The sequence below is a fragment of the Stegodyphus dumicola genome, chromosome 1 (assembly GCF_044657685.1).
Source record: "Stegodyphus dumicola isolate Sdum_Otavi_A_Nest chromosome 1, ASM4465768v1".
NCBI lineage: Eukaryota > Metazoa > Arthropoda > Arachnida > Araneae > Eresidae > Stegodyphus > Stegodyphus dumicola.
This window is the reverse complement of record NC_140768.1, coordinates 263410501-263424210: the sequence shown is the minus strand read 5'-3', so window position 1 is coordinate 263424210 and position 13710 is coordinate 263410501. Positions and strand designations below refer to the sequence as shown.

General features: G+C 34.7%; 1 long non-coding RNA gene across 1 annotated transcript in view; it reads left to right on the top strand.

The window, feature by feature from the left end:
* The first annotated feature begins 9353 nt into the window (after window positions 1-9353).
* Window positions 9354-13710, top strand: part of LOC146999542 (uncharacterized) — a 142638-nt gene continuing 138281 nt past the window's right edge. Inside the window, exon 1 of the long non-coding RNA XR_015039805.1 lies at window positions 9354-9521. This is a non-coding gene — a long non-coding RNA (uncharacterized LOC146999542). The remainder of the gene's footprint in view (window positions 9522-13710) is intronic.

Here is a 13710-nt window from a genome sequence, read left to right as displayed (position 1 = left end):
TACCATTTTACGAATTATGTATACTCCACTTTCCTATAACACACTATCCAGGCAACGCTTCAGCTCTACTAACGCATGTTATATGTCAGTAAAATCAGTGAGGATGTAAATGTGATGAATTCTCTGTTTGCTTGGTGTAAAACAAGATTTTTAAATGACTCCGTCAGAGTTTTAGTATTTTTTCACTTCAGTCGAAACGCTAAATTAACTTCTGTATACATAATAAAATTAACTATATCTGTATTTTACATTCAACAAAAGTAACTATATTTTAAATTACGCCTTAAATCTTATATTTTTTAATCATAACTATATACAAGATGGTTATAATTAAAGTTCCACTTTGAAATGGTCGTAAAAGAAGAACTACCAGACTAAATGTTATCAAACTTCGAACTTGGTAATCGTGTAAAGGAGGTCATGGGAATTTATTTCCCGCGAAAAAAAAAAAGAAGTTCAAAAATTCATCACCGGGGGGAAAAGGCGCTGTATGCAATATTATTAAACGAAAAAAGGGTCGGAATCTAACTTTTGTTACACGGGTTTAACATGTTGTATACCCTTAAGAAACATTGACCTTGTAAGATTCTCACTAGTGTATTTCTCAGTTACTGTAGAAAGTGACGAATCTTAAGAACTAGTTAGCGAATAATCGCTTAAGTTCGTGTAACAAGAAACAACAAGAAGGAAGGGTAACTAACCCTTTATTATTTCAATAATATTTAACAAAACTCCGTCTCGGAGTGTACAATAAAAGCCGACATTTGGGCTTGAACTTAAAAGACTAAGAAATAAACTAAATCTAAGATTAACTAAAGAAATATAACCGAAGCTTTCAAGATTCTAATCGAGTTGGCCCCTTAACTCTGTTTGACTACGAAGCTTATCAAGGGCCTGAGTACGGCCGAGCACAATAACAGCTTTGAGAGAGAGAGTAGCCGAAAGGCAGACGCGCGCAAATCAGAAACTTGATTCTCCAAGTAGACTTCGCGGTTTAAATACCCCTCCTCCTCATTAAGTATTCAGAATGATTTCAAAACTACGTTCTGGCCGGAAGTAGTTGAAGTTAAGAATTTGACAGGAAAGGAACTTAAAATTTAACTGTTAATAAAATTAACATAATCCTTACAACCTAAGCAAAATTACCATTTAAAGGCGATAAAGTCGAGTGCGCCATCCGTGTAACGGAGAAATTCTTTCTTGAAAACCACAAATTAGCGATTAGAAAATGTGAGATAGCAAATCACTCGCAAAAGGTGCATTCCGGAAATCGTTTTCTTACAGATTGTTAATTTGTGATTTTTTTAATTCGGCCCCAAAACATGAAGATTTCGGTTTAAAACGTCTTTAATTTTTTTCTAAAACGAAACTGTTTGTGGAGTGAGGCAAAACCGCAGTGGTTTGAAATTGCCATACGGCAGGAAGAAGCAACTGATTTATGCAAATAATCTAAACAATGTGGCGTAATTGAAAGATGCGATGCACCGGCATGTCCGTAACATTCCTGCTGATATGCTAAGAGCAGCTGTTGAGAATGTAGTAATACGATTTAATTTGTTTTCGGAAACCACATTGAACATGTTTTGTAACACGTTTCAGAAACGATTAAACACATTTTAAACCGATGTCTTTATGCCTTATTTCGTTTAACAATATTGCATACGGCCCCATTTCTCCCCTGGTACCTGGTGGTGAGATTTTCAACTCCCCCCCCCCCGTGGAAAATAAATTCCCATGACCTCCTTTTCAACGATTACCACGATTGATAACATTTGTCCAGTAGTTTTCCTTTATGACCATTTCAAAGTGGAACTTTTATAAATACAGATAGTATTTTATATTGTTTTTTATTAATGTAAATTTTGAAAAGTGCAGTTCGATTTTTAATTATGTTTTTCAAAGCTAAATAAAAGTGATATGGAGCATATTTAGCATATATTTGCTTTGTCAGTCCAATTAAATAATATGGATTGGGATATTAATGCAGTATATGGGAATTAGACAATAATCCTAAGCATCCAGAGATTCTGATCTAGCAGCTACACCTAGAATAGAGCTTGTAAGGACACCCTGCAAACCCTGGTAAAACAAAATCCCAATATAACTTTTAAGAGGATGAAGGAGAGTATGTTTTAGATTTTTTAAAAAAATGTTTATTTTAATTTTGAAATATAAGAAAGCCGTATTTATGATTTTTGTGATTACCCAATTTATGATTTGGATATTTCAGTTAGGAGCTTCTCCTTTTAAAATACCTAATACACTTTAATGCTTTACCAGTTAGAAACTGGAAATCAGACGCTGTTTCTTTGAGTTTTTCATGTCTCTATTTTATTTGTGAGATTAAAATATCTATCCTTGCTTTCATTTCCGCTGTTGGGAAAACAAAATTTCTGGAAAAGCAGTAGTTCTTTTATCAGTTGATTCTTGAGAATTTGATTTATTAATCTTTCTTTTTCACTTTTTCATATTTTGTTGATATCTTCGTTTTTAAATTTAACTTTTCAGATTTCTCAAGAATATTTTCGCTTCAGGGCGACAAAGCATACCAGGTTATTTATTTAAGAAGAGAGGTGTCTTCTTGGAGAACTTTCAGAGGGCTGAATTGTATTTGGAAATTATCTGAAATTCAATATTATGTTAATGCCTCTATTAAGCGTGTATCTTTATATATAATTAAGCTTTTTTTATTGCAAATATTTATTTACATTTGTTGTTCCTTACAATTTTTAATTCAATAAAGTTTTTAATTGATTTGCTTAGAGCTATTAGTTTCAAACCATTGCATAGATTTATAATTTGATGCCTTATATAAATTTGTGAGATTTATATAAATGTAATGCGATCATGATGCGCTGAAAATTGTCCAAATATAGGATAATGATTTTCCTGCCCCACTTTTCATATTAAATTATTAATAATTAGTCTCTTGGTTTGGTTAACTGATTGAAGGCAAAGAATGTAAATGCTGAAGAATGTAGTGCCCTCGTTATCGCTTTAAATGTAATATTTCAAACGGTACTTCTTCAAAATTGAAAGTTAACAATCATGATTATTTTTAATGTATTTTTTTTAAATTTCACAGCTAATTTGGCACTCTTCATAGCCGTTCACTTGAGGCAGGTGCCTCACCCTTTTCCTCGCGCAGTACTCCATAATCAAAAAGTATGTAAGATTCCAAATTTTGAATGTACCACAATGTGTCTGGAACGTTGAGAACTGATAAGCTAATAATCGCTTAGTTCAGAGAGATAGAAACGTAAACGTACGAAGGGTTAATTACCCTTTATTATTCAAAATAAATTTAACAGACGACTCCTTCTTGGAGTTACAATAAAGCCTCCACTTGGGTTTGAACTCAGGAATAATAATCAATAAAACTTAACTAAAAAGATATAGCCGAATCTATCAAAATTATAACAGAGCTGGCCCCTTACGGCCGAGCGTAATAATAGCTTCTGAGAGAGTATCGCCAAAAGGCTAACGCTCGCTGATCAGAATCTCAGGCTCTCTAACGAAGTCAGCAGAACTTCACAGTTAAATACTTTTTCTCCTCATTTGCATTCAAACGCAATTCTGAAAATACGTTCTGGCCGGAAGTTGTAAGCTGAAATTAAGGCAAGGTAGGAAAGTAACTTTAACTTCAAGTTAACTGTTAGATAAATTAAGATAAACCTTAGTAAACGGTACCGGGCGTGGATTCCATGGAGAACGTTCTATACTGCTTTGATGACCTGTAGCTTAGGTACTGACCGGTCCCACCAATAAGCCAAGTGAAAAAGACTATTGATGGTTTGATGCAAGTTTAAATCTCGCCGAATGGTCTGATAAAGGGATGTTTTCGTGGTTTCTGTCATATGTAATGGGAATACGAGCCAGTTTAATTTGAAAGCTTTCCATGAAGATATACCTCTCTTAGCCATAACGTATTTGCTTATAATCGATTAAAGAAATTAGATTCACTAAATGTTTGACTTATAAGGCACTACATATATGTTATATCTGGTTGCAACGAAAGTTTTCCGCCAAAAACATTCTTAACGAAGTATGGGAAAAAAAAAAAAAAATGAAAGCAGTATCTTTAGTTACGGGTATAGTAATCACTACCCAAATCTATGATTTTATGCCAACGTTTTGGTAGTTTTTCAAAACCTTCGGCCCAGAAACTTTGTGATCGTGAATCCAAAAATGGGTCAACCTCATTTCGGACATCCTGTGCAGAATGCAAGATAGCACCACAAGATGTAGCTGCAGGTGTGAAAAAGGTAAAAGTCCGAATTAGCAATGTCGGGTCTATATAGTGGGTGTGGCAAAAGATCCCATTCGAGTCCAGCCGGTGAATGCAGACGCATGTGGTCTTGCATTATCTTGATGGAACATTACCTTTTTGCGCCGGAATTCAGTTCGAACGTTTTTCATTGATAGCAGCGTTAACATGGACTAGGATCTCGTTGTACATCTTACTGTCGAGGGTTTTACCTTTTCAGATACTCTTCGTGTTAAGTACCACCGCAGCTCCGCCAGGTACAAAGCATGATCTTTTTGCTAGTCAAATTGCGATTCGCGAGCCTGTGTTGTGTTGAAGTAAATCCACTTTTTATCACAAGTGACGATCCGATCCAGAATTTTGTCTTGATCCAGAACGTTGATATTCGAGCAGATTAGTTCAGGCCCGAACACGTTTGTCCTTACCTGCTTGAGTCAGCTCATGCGGCACCCAGCGATTGAACTTGTGCGTAAAGTTTATGCGATGCATAGCGCGGCTAATGGACATGGCACTAACGTCTAACGCCTTAGCAAGCTCTCGAGTGGTTGCATACTGATCTTCTTCCACAAGTTTTCGCAGGCGGACCTTATCAACATCAGTAGTCTGGTCAGAGCGCTCTGCTTCTTGAATGTCATAGTCCTTGTTTTTAAACTTTCGGTACCAAACCTTCACAGTGTCATATACAAAATTAGTACTTAAAGCTGAACGCATCATTTGGTTACATTCTGTAGCTGACGTTTTGCAACAGAACTGGAAGTGGATGATGGCTCTAATATAGTAGCGTGATAATTCCATTTCAGATACCTTGTACTTAATGATAAGTATATTTTTACCAAATTTCACAATATAGTGTTCTAAAAAATCGTTTGACAAAATGTGATTAAACACACCAACGTGAACTGTTTGAGCAGACGATATTTGCGGTGGCCGGAAACTTTCGTTAAAACCCGGTTTCTTCTTGTTCTTTATGAGTCCACTAAGAAAATGAAGCTATACTAAACTTGCTAGTTTCCCAAACGTAAGTTTTTAGAAATTACTGCAAGGAGTTTTCTATACCGTAAAATCCCTCCTTCCCGGTGTAGAAACTTAGTCAGCATTATATACTTATTTTTGCGGTACTTAAAAATGGATTTAGGACAATAGAATTGAAAAATATACAATCTGATGGAAAAATCAACAGAATTTTATATTGGGTAGCGTTGCTTAGCTATTGTCTGAGAATATGTATTGCGACCATCAGCATAAAAAATACATATGTGATCTGGATCAATTTGTTTGCGGAATAAAATTAGTTAGATGTCAAATGCATTATTAAATTCTGCCAAGCATCAAACTTCTTGATTTGATAGTTGTTACCAAGATAGTCGCATCGAGGCTAAGAGACATTATCACAGATGATGCATTGTATTAGCATACAAACTATGAGTCCCCAACCACTATTTATAGCTTCCCCAGTTTATCTTAAGTATTACAATTTTGTAAACAATCTATAGCAGGAATATTGTAATGAAGTTTTCAGGTCAAGAAACAGAAGCGTACTCCCAAGACTGGAATGGTCTGAGAAACTTAGTGCATAGCAGATCTAGTAGCATAACTTCGTCTTATTTGATTAATTACGATTTCGTTTAGGCAAAAATTGTGATTATATATGTGCCCACCTCCGACGGTGCGATAGATGCCCAGATGATTTTATTTATTATTACCACAGAAACAAGGAACATTCTTGTGTGGAGGTGCAATTGTATTAGCAAATCATCTCTTTCAACAGTTCAAGGCTAGTGCTTTTTATTCAAGGACATTTTACAACGACTCGTCTCTTTGAAATAAAGCTCCAGCGGAACAGTGGCACTCCTCATATTGCGACAGAATCGCAAGGATGTCCCATAAACAAATGTATGAGATATCAGTGTTCAGCGGCATAATCCACTCGAGCAGTGGTATTCACTGTGCCTAGTGAAAGCAAATGTATAAGTGGTTGCACGATTAAGCACTCAACAAACATATAGCAACTAGTCAAAAGGGTGGAAAACCTGTTTTTCATATTATTCAGAGTTGATTAGAATTATTTAAATGATGGAAAAATAACAATTGTGTGCTATTTCAAATGCACATTATGAGAAAAAAAATAGTAAAACTGTGCAATTAAATTAATGGAACTCTTTCTAACTAAATCTTCGTTGCGCAGAAGTTAAATTCGACAACAACACGTGTTTCGCTTCCCATACGGTACAATGAGAATGAAATATTATTATTCAGTTTTTATTGTGTTTATTGCATTGTCTTTTTGCTATTCACACTAATTTGCGCCAACCACTCTCCGTTTGTACTCGATCCTTCATTTAGTCGTCGCAGCTATTTGTCCTCATAAATTTCAGCTTTTATGAAATGTTCCCCTCTCTGGAGGAAGGATTTAAAAAAGCATGCGTTTGATGTAGACACGCTGACGTAGCTCACTGTGCACCTGTTTTTTGGAGTGACTGACACTGGTGATGTGAATAAGGGACCATTTCCACAGCGCGTAACGGAAGAAATCTAAAGTTTTCTTGATGATACAGGAATTGTTCATGTATTCTTTTAATGGTCAGCCATTCAAATTTCTTGTTGCTATTAATACTAAAGGTAATTGAAATTACGGCAGGAAATCAGAGAGACGTACTAATAATCTATTCAAACTTGAAAACTACATAAGGAATCTTGAATCTAGTACAAGATTGATTCTTAGTTGATAGACGGGGGTCTGGATATTTTTCAATTTTTGAGCCATCAGTCTCGATCGAAGTTACATAATATTGTTTATTTGAGTTCTATTATTATGGTGGTTGGTTCTTAAAAAGCATTTACTATGATGTCTCCGCAATAATTCTGATATTTTTTCCGCATAAAATACGCATCGTTCTTTTTTAGCAAAATATAAAATGTCAGAAAAGAACATGGGAAGTTCATATAAATAAAATGCAGTTAAAAACACATATTTATTGCGTTTGACAAGGTGCGTATTATGAATTAAATTATAGAAGATCATGATTTATGTGCAGTTTATGGAAAATGCGTTTACAGTGAGGGTACTTTTCTTTCAGAATCAAGAAGACAGCGAACACTCTATAAGGTTCAGAAATGGTATTAATGGTGTGTGAGGCTGAGTCATCGAAGGTAGTGAAAAATACAAGAGACAAATGTATGATAATATCGTATATTAAATGTATGATATTATAATGTATGATATCGGATTATTTAACTTATCAGAAAACCCATGCCGGTTATCTGTCTAACGAGAAGGATGCTTTTATGGGAAACTAAGTCGTTTTCACATTGCACACGGTTAAAACCACGAAAATTTCTATAAAGCCATCCCGTTAGTCTGGTTATCAAGCTGAGAAATGGGATGGAAATACCATTGTTAGCGGTTTTACCGCTTGGCCGTTTGTAATCGAGTATGCGAGAGAGGAAGAAAACGATTTGAATCCGTCAAAGTACTTAAATCCCTACTACGTACAATAATCTGTATTTGTCTTTCGGGAGTCTTCCATTTACAACGTTTATTAGAACGTTATTTTTGGTGGGTGGGTAGTGCTCATATACTTGAAGAAACCATTGAGCTCCAATAATCCTTTTCAAATTCTTGTAAAACAATTGAATTTAATTTAAATTTTCTAAACTATAAACGATTTACAAATCTCAGTACTTAATTTCTAAAATAGTGTAATATTCATGCACCTTATTAAAACAATATATTAAACATAGTTTTAAAAATCATTCGTATTTTTCAGTACTTCCAAAAGTATTAATAATCTGTATTAGTGCACATTAATGAATTATTTTGTATCTTCATGAAAATGCGTATACGTGTATTCGAAAAATATTTGCAGTTGAGATATAACTTAATAATATTCTTCCCAAACAGAATATTTCCACATGTAGAAAAAAAGAGTTTGAAAAACATATATCTGGATCGCATATCCATATGGTTGCTTTTTACTGTAGCGAGCATGCATTTAGCTGCTTTGAAAAGAAAAGGAAGAAAAGAGTCCTAGAAGAAAACTATGTAATAATAAAATAACAATAACCAAATGTGCAGAGTTATTAACAATTGATTAAAATTGTAAATAAATGTATATAATTACACGGCAAAACCAAATGGAGAATAAAATCTTTCGAGTTCCATCAAAAAGTGTTGTTTATCTACAAGTGCGAGCCCACCAGTGCCCGAACGGTAAAAGTTGCTGAACATTGGAAGTTAGATCTGGACTCGATTCCAGCCGAATGAACTGGCTGCATGGGCGTTTTCGTTTGTTCTTCCCAAGTTTTACTTTAATACGAGTCAGTTTTCTCTAGAATGTCCTCATGAAACCATGAACTTTGAATAGCGGACTGTTCTAATTTTACCATAATCATTTATATTTCCGTCAGGATCCCTGAAGGGTTATAGTCTGCTACCATTCATGCTTAAAGTAGCTTTGCCGAATCTTTTACATTTAGGTAACATATTATGTTGCTATAAATATTTCTAATAAATCATTCGTTTAATTTGTTACGAGATAAAAAAAAATATTTTGGTTTTTTGAAACCTCCCGCCAACCTATATGCATAGGTAAGCCAAATAATTTTTTTGATACGGTAGTTCTATTGTGAGCTTTCAGTGAATAAGCATGAATTAGGATCCACTTACAATGGTGTCTGTGCGTCTGTCTGTATGTATGTGTATGACAATTTTTTCGTTTACTGTAACTCTTATATAAAACTTCCAAACAGTTTTGTTTTCAATATTTAAGTTTTCTGCATTTATATAAAGTGTTGATAAGATTTGGGGTAAAACTGGTCAACCGTAAGTAAAACTTTCCTTGTAGCCCATAGCAGTTTTTAATGAAAAACCGGAAGAGAGACTTAACATGAAGGTATAACTGTTTTGCAAGAATTGGCGTGACAAATTCTAAGAGAAAGATACGCCGGAAAAGTAAAAATACTAGAGCACGTGCATTGAACATTGAATAAAAGTTTATCTCTGTAATTGATATTTAATTTGAATAAATGTAATTGACTACTATGTTAGCTGTAGCCGTAATTTTACTCTTTTTACTTTCCAGAAATTTTTAGAACTGTTTCGCGCGACCGATTTAAAGCTATAAAAAGCCACTCTCTGTTCCCAAGTCTTCAACTACGAAATACTCAATGAAGACCGCAACATAAGACCACTTGCTGCTCAGACCTTCATGGGATAAGACTTCTGCTTCTTCTATTTCTCCTCCAATTGAAGGCGGTAATTTCTTTCATTTTATCTGATAAAGACAGTGCTGTACTCTAAGTTGTTTGGATTGCTAGTGTGATGTTGTAATAGTCGTTGTGTATTGATTTTCTGTTGTATGGGTTGAATTTGTGTAGTTTTATAGTAGTATTGAACTTTTGTTGTTGTTGTATAGCATTTTGAACCATGTTTTGCATTTGTCATTTCTCTGAATTGTGAAGGATCCGTTCGGATTTTCTTCATCTTGTCTTTCCGTTCACCTGCTAGATGCCTTTGGCCTTTTTCCTTTTAGTACCCCTCTCACTTTTCCTTTCTCCGTTTTCTCATTCGAGGTGTTTTCCATTTCCTGAATTCATTATGTCATGTGCCCTTGGGCTTAATTTAAGGAACCGGCAACGTTGCACCTGCAATAGCTCGGTAATATAGAACTGTCTAAGTCTCAGCTCAGTTGTTTACTTAGCTGCTGTTAATTATTATTGATCAGATTAGCCTTCTTTTCTGGATGGCGTTCTATTTAACGTTTAGTAATTTAAAGTATAGTTACTGATTGCTTATTATTGTGATATTGTACGAATATCTCTGAGGAAAAATCCAGCGTTCTGTTATATTTCTTTTAATAAGAATAAATTTTATTAACCTTTTATTGGACTTGCGCAATCAATCTATTACGATCCCGTGCGCATGCAACACTTTTTTGTGCCAGAATTGGGATTGAATGCTAAAAGCAAGAGCGATGGAGGAACACTTAAGACAGTTGGTAGCAGCCTTTGCTGTATTTAAAAGAGAAATGAAAGAGCGCCAAAAAGAGATGAAATCTGTTAAAAAGGAATGAATGCTGTTCAAGACAAGATTGAAGCAGGTCAAGAGGAAATGAAAAAAGAAATTACCTGAGTAACAGAAAACAAATTCGAGTCTATGGAAGGCAGAATTGACGCTGATGAAAATAAAATTGGACACATTGAAGAAAGAGTTTCATCGATAGAAGATTTCATTCAAATAGAAGAAAGAGTTTCTTCTGTAACAGAACAAATAGAAGAGAGAGTTTCTGCAGTGGAACAACAAATCGATGACGGGGTAACTGCGATCGCCAAAGAAATTGATACCTTGAAAAAACTTTGGTTAGACGGTTGCACGGATTTTGGCTTTTTTTTTTTTTTTTTTTTGGCAAGTTATTTATGGTAACTGATACATTGTTGTCATTTTATTTAAAAACTTTTGCGTTTTATTATGCATAAATTCCATGTTTTAAATATTATTTATGGCTTCTAAATATTAAAAATCAATTTAATTTTGCATTTTTATTTGAAATAAAATGTTTATTGTTTATGATATTTTATATAATTTTATGTTGTGGATGATGTAATCAATGCCGTCACCTTACTTTAAAAGTACTTTAAAAGTTTTAATATCTATAAATTTAATCTAATGTTTTAAACATTATTTATGGCTGTTAAATATTAAAATACAATTTAATTTTGTATTTTTTAAAAAATGATTTTATTATGTATGATTATTTAAATAATTTTAATTCTATGTGTGACGTAATCAGCTCCTTGATTGGTTACTGAATATTTGTGCATTCCCGCGCCATTTTAAAATTTTATTATTCATCTCTTCGAATTCCTTAAATTTCAAAACGAATGGATATGCCCGTTTCGAAGATGAATATTGTTATTGGTATCGGAATAAAAAAATTGTCCTTTGAGACCTTATTTTGGCCAACCTGGCTTTCCTAATCAAAAATTTATTTATAAATTGTTACAAGGGTCAGAGGAAATTCATTTAAAATTTTTGGAGGAAACCTCGCTAATTGCTTCTTCAATGAAGTGCGAGAGATGTGGATCACAGATGAAGATCGTTAAAAGAGCCGATTCTGAGGACAGCCGTATATGGTATTGTGGCCACGGTGGAAGAAATAACCGCTGTAACGGTAAAAAAAAGTATTAGACATTCCTCCTTTTTTACGGGCAAATTTTTTTCATTGATATCTAAATTATGATTCTGATTTTTTGTGGTACTTATCAATATACGACAGGTAAAAAAACTAAAAAAAATGTAAGTACATATTTTTCTTTTACTTTATAATTGTATACTTCAATTTTTATTAAAAAATTAATATACTGTTTTAAAAAATTGCCGAGATATTTATTGTCACATATTTTTCAATGTTAAATAATTATATCCTATAAAACTTAAGTTCATTTAAGTAATATTTTAATTCTTTTAAACGTTGAAATTCTTTTAAACATTGGTATGATGTTTTTAATTCGATATTCAATTTAAGTAATATTTTAATCCAATTAAACGTCGGCGCAGTGTTTTTATAGCGGTGTTTTTATTCTATTTCTTTGCTATCTGAAAGTAATAATTTAACCTTACTTTAGTATTTTATACTCGTAGTAAATGTATTTATTTACATTTGCCAGCCATCTTAAAAAACAACGTTTTCAACAAAAACTTAATCCATTATTTTTAACGATATTTATTTTTTTTTTTTTTTAAAGTTTCGAATACTTTACTATGCGTAAAATACGTAAAAACAGCGTTTTTCCAGATGGCTGACGGTTGTAAAAACCTCGCCAACAATTGCGCCAATGTAAATCGCCGCAAATCCGTGCAACCGTCTACCAAAGTAGCACCTTAAATTTTTACTCATGCCTGCTCGTCCCTATCTCAAGTTACCCACATATGATGGGAAGACCTCTTGGCAAGTATATAAGACACAATTTTTTATAATGGTGGAAGCGATTGGATGGGATTCCCAGGCTAGGGATTGTCATATTGTCGCTTCTCTGAAAGCAGACGCAGTGGATATCCTTCAGACTCGAAAACAAAAGGCTAGATTTCGAAGCTCTGTCCAGCGCGTTGGAGCTGCGCTTTGGGGAGAAAAGTGTTTTAAAGACTACAGCAAGCTTGAATTAAAATCCCATCAACAGAAGCCCACTCTGTTGATGGGAGAGGAAATGAAACTCTCCGGAAACTTTTACGGATGTTGAAAGGCTGTCTCATCTCAATCTTTTCAGAATGCCCGACAGAAACAAGGGAAATCCTGTTCCAGTAGTACACTTTATCGACGGCATCCGGGATCCTGAAATGCAGAAATCTCTACGAATGGCAGATGTCAACGATTTAAAAAGCGCTCTAGTGTACGCCAGGAAATTCGAGGCAGCCCAGCAAGAAGCTCGTAGAGAACGCCGCCCACTCAGAGCTGCTGAAGTCCAGGAACCAGTGAATCAAGTCACTGTTCGTCTAAAGGATTAACCAGACAACTTAATTCCTTGAGATCGAATATTAGTGACAAAAATCCGACGCTAAAGTGCTGGAACTGCGATGCTGAAGGTCGCATACGAAGAAACAGCACAACACCCAGGGCACGAATGTTAAGACTGCTCCTAGCAAGAAGGAGGGAAACTAATTAGTGGCTATCTCGCGGGGTACAGGTTGCTAGATAATGAGAAGCTCCATTTTAAAGCGCTTCAGATTTCTGCAATGAGTGGTGGCACTAATGGACCTTTCATCATGGGACATATCAATAGAGTTCCCTGCAATATGACGATAGATGTAAGAGAGAACGTTACCATCATCCGAAAAGATTTGGCTCAACAAATGGAAAGTAAACTTATCTGGACGACACCTTGCGTTGCCCTCCAGTTTGTGTCCGGCAAGAAGATCGACATCGAGGGAAAATTAAACGTTAACATCACGTTTGGAAGTGCTTACCATCACACAGCATATGTGGCAGATATTACAGATTCTTGCATACTCGGATTGGACTTTCTGAGGATATACAATTTTTTCTTGGACTTTAAAAATAACGAATTGCATTCTACCTCTGAGGACATAGCCCTGTTCGGAATTAATGATGGAGTTAAATCTGTCCACAAAATCATAACTCAAAATTATATCACAATATCAGGCTAAAGAGAATTTTTACTTCCTGGATCCATAGCCGAAAATAGAAATTTCCGCTACTGCATCATAGAATATCTCAAGAACTGTAACAGCCCGAAAGGAGCACTAGTAGCCTAAGCACTCGTCGACCTATTGAGGATCGTAATCCCGGTGAGAGTTGCCAATGTAACTGAGAAGGCAGGACTGAATTTATTGAATGAGAAGTATATCGCTAATGAAATTCGGGGAAATAATTTTAAATGAAATGCAGGAAAAAATACGTATAATTTAATATTCCGTACAAGGACATCAG